The sequence below is a fragment of the Bidens hawaiensis genome, unplaced genomic scaffold, assembly GCF_021521415.1.
Source record: "Bidens hawaiensis isolate Kalapana, Puna unplaced genomic scaffold, B.hawaiensis_p1.1 tig00024136_1, whole genome shotgun sequence".
Classification (NCBI taxonomy): Eukaryota; Viridiplantae; Streptophyta; class Magnoliopsida; order Asterales; family Asteraceae; genus Bidens; species Bidens hawaiensis.
In genome coordinates this window covers 83565-97554 of record NW_027493802.1, presented here as the reverse complement: position 1 = coordinate 97554, position 13990 = coordinate 83565, and the positions used below count along the sequence as shown (strand labels likewise).

Here is a 13990-nt window from a genome sequence, read left to right as displayed (position 1 = left end):
TCTCATGTTGAAACCATGGATAGATCAAGATGTCATGTCTTCTAAATATTATTATTTTTTTATCGGCTAACTCACGCGCCTTGTAATCTTATATCCATTAGAAATTAAACATGCAGGTCAGTATGTAATATGCTCTAAAACTCTGTTGGTAAATCAAGAACAATCATAAAAACAATACGATGGATAAGAGATGAAGAGCGAGTATTGAATTGAACTTCTAATTGATGAAGCGATCTGTTTTGTTTACGATAGGATTGATGGGTTTATATACCCATCCAACAGACATAACGTTTCAATGAAATGTCGTGACTTTCTAACCCTAATAACTGTAAATTAAACAGTTTCTAACTTTCATATGTACATACTAGACCCTTCTACTTTATCAAATACATAAAACAAACTAAACATACTTTCTACGAAGGACACGTGAACCCCTTTATTTAGTTTAACTTTCAATAAACCCTAAATAGTCCGCCATTAGAGTTAAAGGTCGTAGAAGTTAACTTGATGTTGTCTCTATGAAAAGTTTGCCGGTTTAAATTGTTTAGGCATTGTGTCATTTTCTTTTAAATGACGCGACAATATGCATAAGTATATGTATATGCATATGTATATGCATATGTATATGTATATGTATATGTATGTAATGATGCAAAAGTGTTAAATGCATGCATCAACTCAAATAATCAAGTGCAATTTGTTCGGTCCTTGTTCTCAAGTCTTTGCATTTCAGTTTGTCTGTTTGTGTATGCTGAACGACTACCATTATTCACACATTAGGTTACAAACCCTTTGGTGTATACTAAATAATCTAAAGATTTCGTTGTTGCATAATTCGGGGATCAGATATTCCGGATCTCGAGACCCATTTGTTTCTTCTTAGGGATTTTACATGCCTTAAATATTTACATATTGATGTCAATATTATTAGTTGGCGCATATGTTGTGCCCGAAGGCTCAAACCTAAGGCACGCCCTCAGATATCAAATAAACCCTATTTTTTAGCAAACATTAAGCACTTTCGTACAAGTATTGCGAGTGCATGCATGTTTAAATCCGGCATAAACATAAACTTTTGGATCCCTTTTAACACATTTACGAGCTTCAAACAAATACTACCACTAATAGTTAACGACTTTTCTAGGTTTTGTATACACTACAATAACCAAATCCGAATTCAAATATGTGTATGGAGGAATGATGGAGAATACTAATAGAGAATGAATGTTAATCACGTTGATTATGTGAATACCCGTGATGATCCTTCCCCAAACCCCCAAATTCGACCCTAAAAGGCAGAAAATTGAAAAGCCAATTTTTGGTAAATTTTGATCAATGATCAGTAACAACGTAACTTAACATATTAAATAAACATCCAAAATGGGCTTGGGCCGACATAAGCGACCACAGACCCAATAACAACCCAAAAGAAAACCCAAAAAAGTAGATAAAAAACATAAAAGTGGTCCAAAAGTGTATCTAGAAGCTTATTTCGGAAAAATAAACCGGATAACCCGACTATGGCTGGTTACCACAACGTGGCCCACGTTTCAACGGTCGTTTTGACTGGTAGCACGCTTGAAATGGAGACCCGTAGCCCAAGTTATGCCCATTTTTATGCAACACCTCTGGAAACATAATCTTGGACCTTCTGAAACATCATGGCCCGGTCTTCTACACTTGGGCCCACGTCAAGGACTACACTAGGGATAGGCTCTAGCATCTTTACAACAGGTAATTCCTTCGATAAAAGAGCATGCATAATAAAAGATTTGAACAAGTTGTAAACATGCCATAATAAATGGGTTAACACGTCGTAAAAAATATATAAATTTCAAGAACTATATGTATAATACCTTAAATGTAATTTTGTGGTTCCAACAGACTTTATCAGGTTTGCAAGAATACCTTTGCTATCAATCATTCAAACTCTCCATGTTCAATGGAACCACAAACAACAAATCTATAAAACAAGTAACAAAAAGGTTAACATTATATATCAACTAGTTTTTATCCCCCGTATTACGGGGGTTGTTTTATGTTATTTGTTTCTAATATTTATTTATTTTTTGAATTTTTGTTTTTTTTATTGTATGAAAGTTAATAATATACTTATCGTATGATGATAAATTGTTTCACAAATAAATGAGATGTTATAACCCGGTTTAAAAGATATATGAGTTTAGACCCGTTTATTTTTTTAACTATAAAGTTGGTCTATTAATTATAAATAATATATATTTGGTTAAATAAATCATATATTAATTTTTAGTATATCCCTACTTTATAGGATTTTTATATCAAATATTTGGTGAGATTAGTTTTTAATTTAATGAGATGTTATAACCCGTTTAAGAAATATATGGGTTTGATAAGACCCATTCCCGTGAATTCGGGTCAAATGCATGAGAAGTCTCCATTTAAAAATCAAGAAAATCTGGTGACTCCAAAAAAAGGGGGAGCGACCACATCGCGACACGTAGGATTTTTATGTTTTCGTTTATATATATATTATAGATTTCAACATAAGAAAACAACATTTAGTTCAAATTTTAGTTAATATTACTTGGCGTTTAGTAACTTAGCTAGCTGAATCGCGTCTTCTTGGCCGACACCAATGTAGAAATTGGAGTAGACTGCTTGATAACAGGTGTAATGATGATACTGACCCTTTCATGTCCAATAAAATCCTTGTCATATAGACAATGTGGCTCATAGCTAGTAGCTCATATTTCGAAATGAGAATCGTCATGTGTTTGAATTTCCAAGTTTTAACCAGGTTTGATGTATATGGCCTAAAAAGAGGGATAAAATGCCGAAGTTAACGAAGTGTACAAGATTTAAACACATAACATTCATAACATTATAACTGCACATTATAACTGAAACTGATCAAGCTGCACAAGATTTAAACATCGGTTATTAGTACATTTATAACACACAACGAACCTAGACCCGACCCATGTTCACCCTACACATAGTTTTAAAGAAAACAAAGAAACTAAACAAAGATCCATTTAACAATAACTTATAAAAATCAAACCTCTAAATTAATAAGTTAGCTCGAATCCATCATTGCTTGAAAAACTCGATTCAGCAACTTTATCTTCATATATTAAAGCAGAAACAACCCTGCTGTTCGATAGCTTCGGAGTGTTGAAGAGTATAGACAATGCATTTCTTCGAGTCGAGAGGAAACTAGTGCTGTCTTGACGTTGTTTAAAATTTTTAATACCAAGGGTATTTTGGTAATTTTTTTTTTCGAATTTAACAGAATAGTTAACGCTCGTCCACTTCAAGTATTATATGTGTTATGCTTGATTTAAATTAAATAAGGAGAAACATAAAATCAAATTTCTTTTTCCAGTAACTATTAATAACTGAGCAGATTAAACAAGTAAAACATATCGTCAGCACCAACAATTAGCTAATTATCTAACATTTTGTATACAAGCATAATTCATATATGTCGAAACATGAAACGAATCTGACCTGATCCATGACGATGTTCCCACGGATTTTCGAGATGAACGAACCAACAACTTGATCTTCTTCTTTGGCTGCTTGAGACCTGCAATGGCTTTTCGGGGGTGTGGAGGTGACTGCTAAGAAATCTCAAGGATCTCTTGTTTACAGACACAAAAAAGTGGTGGTGGCTCTTATTGAGCATGACCCCTTAATAAGGAGGTGGAGACCTCCTTATATAGAGAGCCTCATGGCCACCATCATGGTATCCTAATGGGCCTAGCCCAGTTAGGGTTACCTCCACAAAACCCCCTCAGCCCAATAACATTGTATTAGTCCATATAATAAAATAAGCCAAACATAATAAATCTAGGGTCGTAAAACCGGGTTTATTACCATACCCCTACAAGCCCCCCAAGTCCAGCGTTGCTCCTGGGCGCGCAAGCGTTTAGGTGGAGCGCTGGACTTTATGAGGTGTGTTAGGCCATGAGGCGGTTTTTTCCCTTTTCTTCGGCCTTGTCTTTATTGTCTTTGAGTTTTGGGAGGTTTTTCTCCATGACGGTGACATGTTGTGGTCCTTATGATAATGATGGTGCCCTGGCATGAATAAGATATAGCACGCACCATAACAATAGTGGCGCGAGGCCTGATAAAAGATAGAGCGCGCATCTTGATAATAATGTAACATAACTTGCGCGCGAGGCAGCTTACGAGCTATGAGAATAATAAAGCCTGCGCGCGAGGCGACTTACGGATCTATAAGAATAAAAAAGCTTGCGCGTAAGGCGACTTACGAGCTATAAGAATAATAAAGCCTGCGCGCGAGGCGACTTACGAGCTATAAGAATAACTAAGCTGGCGCGTGAGGCGACTTACGAGCTATAAGAATAATAAAGCTTGCGCGTGAGGCGACTTACGAGCTATAAGAATAATAAAGCCTGCGCGCGGGGCGACTTACGAGCTATAAGAATAACTAAGCTGGCGCGTGAGGCGACTTACAAGCTATAAGAATAATAAAGCCTGCGCGCGAGGCGACTTACGAGCTATAAGAATAACTAAGCTGGCGCGTGAGGCGACTTACGAGCTATAAGAAAAATAAAGCTTGCGCGCGAGGCGACTTACGAGCTATAAGAATAACTAAGCTTGTGCGCGAGGCGACTTACGAGCTATAAGAATAATTAAGTTGGCGCGTGGCCATGTGGGATATTATTAGGCTCCCGCCCTAAGATTCAGATGTCTTCTATTGCGATAATGTGGTGGTGGTATACCACGATAGTCCCCTAGTTCATTGCTGCTAAATAAGGTAGTCCTTATCCTGATTTGGGATTAGACTATTCTCACTTGTTGTGTTGCTTACGCATAGGTTTTGGCTTTGTGTCATGCGCAGACGTTTCATGCGCTTGCGCATAGGCTTTGGCTTTGTGTCATGCGCCACACGCAGATGTTGCATGCGCGTGCGCGTAGACTGTATGTCATGCGCAGATGTTTCATGCGCTTGCGCATAGGCTTTGGTTTTGTCATGCGCCACGCGCAGATGTTGCATGCGCGTGCGCGTAGACTTTATGTCCTGCGCCACGCGCAGATGTTGCATGTGCGTGCGCGTAGACTTTGTGTCATGCGCCATGCGCAGATGTTGCGTGCACTGATGTGATATGCGCGAGCATGTGATGCGTAAGCATATGTGGTGCATGAGCATATGTAATATGCGTGAGCATGTGGTGCATGAGCATGTGATATGCGACTGCGCTCAAGCATCATGGTGGTGCGCATGTTTGAACGGAGCGGAGCTGCGTTCGGTCTTGTATTCGGCGCGAAGCCGTATGGGTTTATGAGGATTCCCAACCTTTAAGTTTGGCGCGTGGCCTTATGGGTTTATGAGGATTCCCAACCTTTGAGTTTGGCGCGTGGCCTTATGGGTTTATGAGGATTCCCAACCTTTAAGTTTGGCACTTGGCCTTATGGGTTTATGAGGATTCCCAACCTTTGAGTTTGGCGCGTGGCCTGATGGGTTTATGAGGATTCTCAACCTTTAAGTTTGGCGCTTGGCCTGACGGGTTTATGAGGATTCCCAACCTTTAAGTTTGGCGCTTGGCCTGATGGGTTTATGAGGATTCCCAACCTTTAAGTTTGGCGCTTGGCCTGATGGGTTTATGAGGATTCCCAACCTTTAAGTTTGGCGCTTAGCCTTACGTGCGCATGCACGGCGACGGAGTGGTGACTCGCGGGCGCGCGTGCATGGCGGAGGTCTTTTGCGCAAAACCCACATGGTGGTTTCCGCGATGGTTTCCACGGGCGCTCACGCATGTCGGCAGAATGGTGACCCGCTGGCGAGCATGCGTGGTGGCAGTCTTTTGCGCAAAATCCACATGGTGGTTCCCGCGGCGGCACATGCATGGCTGCGGAGTGAGAATCCGCGGGCGCGCGTACATGGCGGCGGAAGTCTGGTAATTTTTGGATCTGCAATTTGAGAGTTAGATCCGCAATTTTAAACCTAAAATCCAGGTCTGTAATCCAGATCTAGATCTGTAAATCAGATCTAGATAGATCTGAAGCTCGGAGCGGATTTAAAACCATCACAGATCCGGAGGCTTGATCATTCGAATCAGGTAGTTTCCTTTTCCACATATCTGGAAGCCTCTTTTAGATCTATGGATCTTTTTGAGCTTTAATAGAACAAGCCTTGAAGCCTTTTTCTGTAAACTTCCAGATCTGGGTTTTTCCTGGGAGAGATCTGACAGCCGAGACGAAAATCGAAGGGTAGTTCGTTGCCGTCCCACTGATGGCGCCAATGTCGAAACATGAAACGAATCTGACCTGATCCATGACGATGTTCCCACGGATTTTCGAGATGAACGAACCAACAACTTGATCTTCTTCTTCGGCTGCTTGAGACCTGCAATGGCTTTTCGGGGGTGTGGAGGTGACTGCTAAGAAATCTCAAGGATCTCTTGTTTACAGACACAAAAAAGTGGTGGTGGCTCTTATTGAGCATGACCCCTTAATAAGGAGGTGGAGACCTCCTTATATAGAGAGCCTCATGGCCACTATCATGGTATCCTAATGGGCCTAGCCCAGTTAGGGTTACCTCCACAAAACCCCCTCAGCCCAATAACATTGTATTAGTCCATATAATAAAATAAGCCAAACATAATAAATCTAGGGTCGTAAAACCGGGTTTATTACCATACCCCTACAATATATATAGTAATATAACAATACTTGTTTATCTTTTATCATCTGTATACTAGAAAAAAACTAATATTTCAATGTATATGAAGCGGTACACCAGGAATCGGCTCTAGCGTCTTTGCATCCGGTAATTCCTTCGATAAAAGTGCCTGCATTATAAACAGATTAAACAAGTTGTAAACACGTTGTAATAAAGAAGTTAGCGAGATAACTAAAGAACTTTATACATGTATAAATATATATATATATACGTATATATACCTTAAATGATTCTATGGTTCCATCAGACTTTACTAGTTTTGCAAGAACACCTTTGCTATCAAGGTCTCCATTTTTCATTGTCACTACATATCTATAAAACAAAAAACAAGGGTAACATTATATTATCATTTCCACATAATAATAATAATAATAATAATAATAACAACATTTACTTCAAATTTAAGTTTAAACTTTAAACTTACTTGGAATTTAGCAACTTTGCAAGCTGAACCGCGTCTTCTTGACCCGACACCAATGTAAAACTCGGTAAAAGCTGCTTGATAACAGGTGTAATGACGATATCGGCCCTTTCATTTCCAACAATATCTTTGTCATATACACAATGTGGCTCATAGTATAAACTTAACTTCCCTTGTGGTGAAGTCACAATATACCTAAATCATGAATTCATTTTATTCTTGTTTCTGCGTTTATCTTTCTGAAAATAATAATAATAATATTATGTACCCGTTTTCTGGTCGTTGCCAAGGAGGACCAAGAACGAGCCCGGCAGTGGCACGTATTTTGACATTAGAACCGTCGTTTGTTTGAATTTCCGTGTTTTGACTAGGTTCTAAGTATATGACCTTAAAAGGGGGATTAAAAAAGTCAACAAAAGTCAAAGTCAAATAAAAGTCAAAACTTGGTGTGCATTATACTTACATTGGTGAAAAGAGGATCCAAGAGTGGTTTTGCATTTGGAGTGGCTATTAACATTTGGTAACTTTTGAGAAAGTGGTGTTAATGTCTTTAGATGGCAATGATCATCAAGACTTTGTGTAATTAATATGCAATCGATTACAGGAAGATCGGTAAGCTGCGATAATGATACAAATTGTTAGAACATTACACCATTTTTTAGAATAAAAGTGAACATGAAGGTTAAATAGTCCTAACATTTAATTTCATCCTGCTGGCCTAACGAGCCTAAAAATATAAATGAAAATACATTAATAGATGGTTTATGTACATGTTTCTTTGTTTAACTTTAACCGAACAAATGATCGTACATGAACAATTAAACGAACGGAGTTTCTTGTTCATTTGTTAAGAAAATGAACACGTTCGTGTTCGTTTATGTCCGTTTGCCAACTGTATAAACGAAAGGTTCAAGAACGCAAATGAATAAAAACGAATGAACATAGTAGAACATAGATGAACGAATAGATTTAGCGAACACTAACTAGAAGTTAACATGAACATCGTTTTGTTGGGCCTAGATGTTTAATAAACTAGACTAAATTTTATTGGGCGATATTTTAATTTCATAAAACCAAACTAAACTGTAATGGACCTAAATATATAAATGAATATATAGACAAACGTAAACAAAAGAGTGTAAATGAACCAACATAAACGAAAGTTCACGAATAAATGAACAAATGAACACAATCTAATGTTCGTTCGTTTAACTAAATAAACAAAAATTGTTGTTCACGTTCATTCATTTAATAAAAAATGAGCATAAACAAACTTCCCTCCGAATGGTTCTTTGAACGCTCAGTTCATTTACAGGCCTAGTCGTAGATTTTCTTAATTCACACGTTTCTTTAGCTTCTCAAATAAAAAGGACCGTGATGTATTGGTTATTTTTAAAAAAATATCAACTTTTCCCTTAAAGAATATTCGTGCAATCGCGCTTTTATCTTTTGTGCTTCCGCTCTGGTTCAAACCATTCCCCGGACAAATTAAACTATAAACGAACTATATACTTTTAATACCATAAACATAATAAAACATAACCATTAAGAAACTCACCTGGAAATTCTTCAAATATTTCTTGCTAGCATCATAAAGCAAAGGTATCCCAAAATCCAAGTTACCCACCAAAATTGGATCAACCAAAAGCTTCACTCCACCAACTTCCCACAACAAAGTATTGCCCTGAATCAAAACATTGGTTATAGGTTCGTTTTAAGCCCAAAACCGACCCGACCCGCATGGCCAGCTTGTGGGTAGTGAAACCCAGACATTCGGCCGAGGCACGTAATTTTTGGGGGACATAGTTTATATATATATATATTATATATTACTTTTTGATTTTTTTTATATAAAATAGGATTGGATCTTAATTTTCTTATAATTATTGGGCTCAAAACTTTTTTTTAATCCATAACTCATTTAAGCTATTATGCCCAAACTAAATTTAAAACTAAAAAAAAATAAAAATCAAATAAACGAAAAAAAACTATGGGCCTTTTTATTTCGGCTAAGCTGAGGTATTTAAATTCTCGGAGACAGCCCTACCGACGTAACCCATGTTCACCCTGAACAAGTTTTCAAAGAGAGTGAACAAAGATTATAGATGTAAACTATCAGAGCCCGTGCTTGTCTAGGCTCGAGTGCTCGACCCCTTTATGATTTTTTAATTATTTTACTTATACCTATACTTATTTTCTCGTGTACATTCTAATTAAACTTTTAATATAATATTTTAAACAAAAATTATATTAATATTAAGTTCGTGAGCCAGCTTGGGCTCGTTTCTTAAACAAGCTTAATTTTAGCCTCGCGAGCTCGACTAGCTCACGAGCTGCTAGGCTCATTTGCATCCCTAACAAACATCCATCCATCAAGATGAATAATTAAAAAAAAAAACCTCTAAATAAGTTAGCTTGAATGCATCAGTCCCTGAAGAACTCGATTCCGCAACTTTCTCTTCAGAAATCAAAGCAGAAACAATCCTAAAATTGCCACATAAATTATTATCACTTAACTACTCAATATAACATCAAATTAAAGTGTTAAACTTCATGATCAAAATTACCTGTTATTCGATATCTTCGGAGTGTTAAACGCGATATCTGATGGATTCCTTCGAGTCGAAAGAAACCGAGTGGTGCCAACCGATGGTGTAAAATATTGTCTTGATGTTGTTTTGATTAAATTTTGTGGGAACTGAGGAAGATTGATACAGTGGACTGCCATCACAATCTTAAGTGTTATTTTGGTATGATACTATGATTGGATTAAGGATGAATTTTAGGAATTACAGTGTCTTTGTTGGTGGTGATTAGACGTGGGTTGTTAAGATCCACCAATGGAATCTGGGTTATGATATACATATGATTGTGTGGTTTAGAGTTGTTCAGGACATGGTAACTGAATTTGTTTTTCTGTTGGGACTAGTTTACATTAACAACCCTTGTGGTTTGGTTAAGTTATGTTTTGGTTCTTAAAGTTTGAGAAATTACAGGTTTAAAGAGTAAGTGTAGTGGGCTCGCACCCCACTCTACTAGAGTCCAACTCATCGTCCTAAGGTACGGGTGTTCTTTGGGTTTGTTTTTCGGGTTTTGGGTTTTTCATGTCGGGTTTCAAAGTTTTAATTTTTTACCCGAAACCCAACCCAAATCTCTCACGGGTTTTTGGGTTCGGGTTTTTTCGGGCTTGGTTAATCGGGTTTCGAGTATCCTAGAAGAAAAAAAACACTAAATCGATTTTTTTTTGAAAAACTACAATGCTAAAATTAAAACAACATGTTATTCTTTGCTTATAACACAAGTTATTAAATAATAAACTAACCTAACTTGATATAACAATTCAAATGAAGAGTAAAACTAACTCAAACTATAATCGTATTCAATCGGGCGTGATTTGGTTGTTCGTTTACGGTTGCCATTAGTAATAAACTGAAAACATAAATTAATAATAAGCAATCGATCCATAATAGTTGGAATGACAATATTTGATTAGAGCCAGATTCTATTAACTTTAGTGGCTAAAACTTAGCCTATTATACATAAAAATATATATTTAATATCAAAATTAAAAGTTTATTCGGGTTTTTCGGGTTGACCCAAATCTTATAAATCAAACCCGAATTACTTCGGTTCAGGTTTGGGTTCTTCGAGTCAGGTTAGTTCGAGTTCAGGTACGGGTTTTTTCGAGTTGGGTTTCGGTTTCGGGTAGAAGTGACGGCCCTATCCTAAGGCATTAAACAACAATACGCCACACATGGTGAATATGGGTTGTCACTCATGGGCATGGTGGACATGAAGGGTTTGGGTGTGAGGCCAACCTATTTTCTAACCAATCACCACCCGTCTCACAGCTTTTTATTAATAAAAGATACAAAAATAACCGTGTTTTTAGTTAAACGATTAGGCGTTTGAGGGAAAAGTTAGTGATACCCCACATGCCTACATGGGAGCCTTCATGAGAATCACTTTTTAGTTGAACCACTATACATAGTCTAGTAATTTGCAAAAATGTAACACGTTTTGTCTTGTGAGTGGATGAGAGATAAAACTATAATAATAAATGTATAAAAAATATTATTTAATTAACATAAGAGAGAAAATGTAGTGTTTTTTAGTGTACTTATAGAAATAAGGATGAATGACGGGTTGGGAATAAGGATGAATGACGGGTTGGGAATGCTCTTAAACTCAAAAATAGAGTTTTGATAGTGAAGGGGGCCTTGCTTACATCCATGAACGTATGATACATTGAAAGCTAGTTCAATATGCTGAAGATACTTTGTTCTACACTAAAGAATATGCCAAAGGTGCAAGGTTAACGCAGGCTACGCTCAACCCAACGCAGTCTATGTCGGGCTCCTTTCTAGCTTAGAGATTTCGATGTCTTCTGGTTGAAACTTGCACGTCTTTTTATTGTATGATCTTTTATACTAGTTACCAATACTAACTTGTGGTGTTGTAATGGCTTTAGTAAAGCTCCCAGAGTCCCAGGTAGGGCCGTGGTTACTGTTAGTGACCAAGTTCCCAAGACATTTTAAGGATTTTAAGGACATCAAAGCATTCTCATCAAACTCCCTATCCCTAAATTCAAAATTACATTAAAACATACTACTTCTTCTCTCTTTTTTAATTAAATAATATTTTTTTTTATAATTTTATCATTATCATTTCTCCTTTTTTCACTCACAGCCACTTTCAAAATATATTAAAAAATTATAGGGAGTGAACAGTAACTTTTCAAATATACAGAAAAATCACTATATTTTCTAAAATATAAAAACTTTTCACTCACAACACCCTAAATCACTATCTAAATTATAAAAAAACTCCCTCACATAATATGGAGGATTGGATGAGAATGCTCTCACATCTCGAAGTTGGATCTATATTTATAAAAGTATATAATTTATGTGTGTATGACGATGACATTTTTTAATGATGATACTAGGTTTATAATTCTTATAAAAGAAAATTTGAGAGATAATTTACGCAATTAATTAAGTTAGCCAGTCTTTTAAAATTACGGGTGTCATAATTGAAATACCTAAAATAAATAAGCGGTATACTTGACATAGGGACGAATACATGTGGAGTGCATGGGCAAGACCCCCCTCGCTCAAATAAGCTCAATTAGGTGGTGTTTGGGTGAATTTTTTAACTTGATTATTTGATTTTTAATAAGTAAAAACACTTTTGGAAAGCTAATTTTTGAAGCTTTTGGATAAACTTTACCGAACACCTTTTGCTTTTCAAAATCAGATAAACAAAATTTAAAAGCTCACCCAAACACTCACTTAACGTAAATAGTTTGTTTTTCTCTTCTATTTTTTTTTCTTTTTTCTCTTAAAATGGATCAAGCCACAACTGTTCTTTTTTTTAGGCATCATCCGTAAAAAAAAGAATTCTAAATGGATCAATAACTTGATGATTCAGACCCCTAACTGAAATGAATCATTAGACCCCAATTGAAAATGGATTAGGTCCTCTGAAAAATTAATTACATTATACTTTGTGTTTTCTTATTATACTTTCAAAATCTTTGAAGGTGAGTAGTGAAAATCAATAAAGTATAATGAGAGAATCACTTTGACATGTTTTAACCGACTCGTTGGAACCCAATCTGCTTTGGGTTGTTTTAACCTACCCGTTTGAACCCAATATGTTTTGAGTAAACCCATTTGTTGCCCCACTGCGGAAAACTTATGGATCCGTCGCTATCGACACGACCACATTTTGTTTGTTGGATCACTTTTGGTTTGTTTGATCTGTTTTCTCTAAATATAGCATTCATAATGTTCCAAGAAACCAGCCATTTTATTATGAATCAGTCTCGGTTCTTGGGCTGTGAAATCCGTGCAAAAGCACGAGGCCTAAAAGTTCAAAGGGGCCCAAAGGTATATTAATTCTGTAAATCACTATATGAGACTTGAGAGCATGAGGCCGAAGGTATATTAACATCTATATAATCACTCGAGCAGAAGAATGGTGGTTTACCTTCTAGTTGGATTTTAGTCTTTTAAGGTATACTGAGTGTAAGTATAATATTAATGTATATTATAATTTATAAATATATTAACATATATAAAATATATTACAAAAAAATTATTATGGCGGGTTACGATCAGGTATATAACCGGGTACACGGGCCTATGTAATCGGTGATCGGGTCGGGTAATTGAGAGCTTTGCTTCCCAATACACTAAGAGAGCCTCGAAATCCGCTTAAGTTTGATCATTTTGATACACTACTTTTGTTTTGTTTATTTTATAGCAACTGTATTCATATTGTGGTTTTTTGATATATAATTGATGAGTTGATTTATGAGGAGACCCAAATTTCATCTCGCACGAGGCTTAAATTTTTTTTATTGTTCTCAGGGACGGGCCTGTTATGAAACAACAAGGTACGTACATACAAACAAAAATTGCCACAAGAGTCCTATTGATCTTGAAGTAGACTATCACATATGTTAAGTCAAATTCTAGATCTATTAGTGATGTGTTTCATGTTTGAAACTAGTCAAAAGTGTGAACTTGACTAATGGTGGCCGGTTGGATAACAGCCTGCAAATTGAGAATAATATCAAACAATGAGTTTATTTATTGAAGAAAGACATATTTACTTTGGCCAATGAATCCAAGACCTAACCAATACATGTAAGGCCGGCCTCAATCATGCATCTATTTTTATTAATTTCATATATTTTGAAGGTTATCAATAAAAAAAACTTACATGCATGTTTTAGTTAATAAAATAGTTTTAAAACTTTTCTTTGATTGTTTAATTCATTATGGTCCTGTTAGTGGGGTTAAATTAAAGTACTTGTAACTAACATGTGATAAAAGATATATAGGTCAGAGTTGAATTGAGCTTAG

The 13990-nt window shown here is 36.4% G+C and overlaps 1 pseudogene across 1 annotated transcript; it reads right to left on the bottom strand.

Moving 5' to 3' along the window:
- Window positions 1–6660: 6660 nt before the first annotated feature.
- Window positions 6661–9962, bottom strand: LOC143568727 (uncharacterized; annotated as a pseudogene). Its single transcript, XR_013141616.1, has 8 exons — window positions 9683–9962; window positions 9515–9599; window positions 8674–8799; window positions 7579–7732; window positions 7384–7502; window positions 7119–7310; window positions 6916–7006; window positions 6661–6803 (listed from the first exon to the last, which is right to left on the bottom strand). The product of XR_013141616.1 is annotated as an uncharacterized LOC143568727 (transcript).
- Window positions 9963–13990: the final 4028 nt, after the last annotated feature.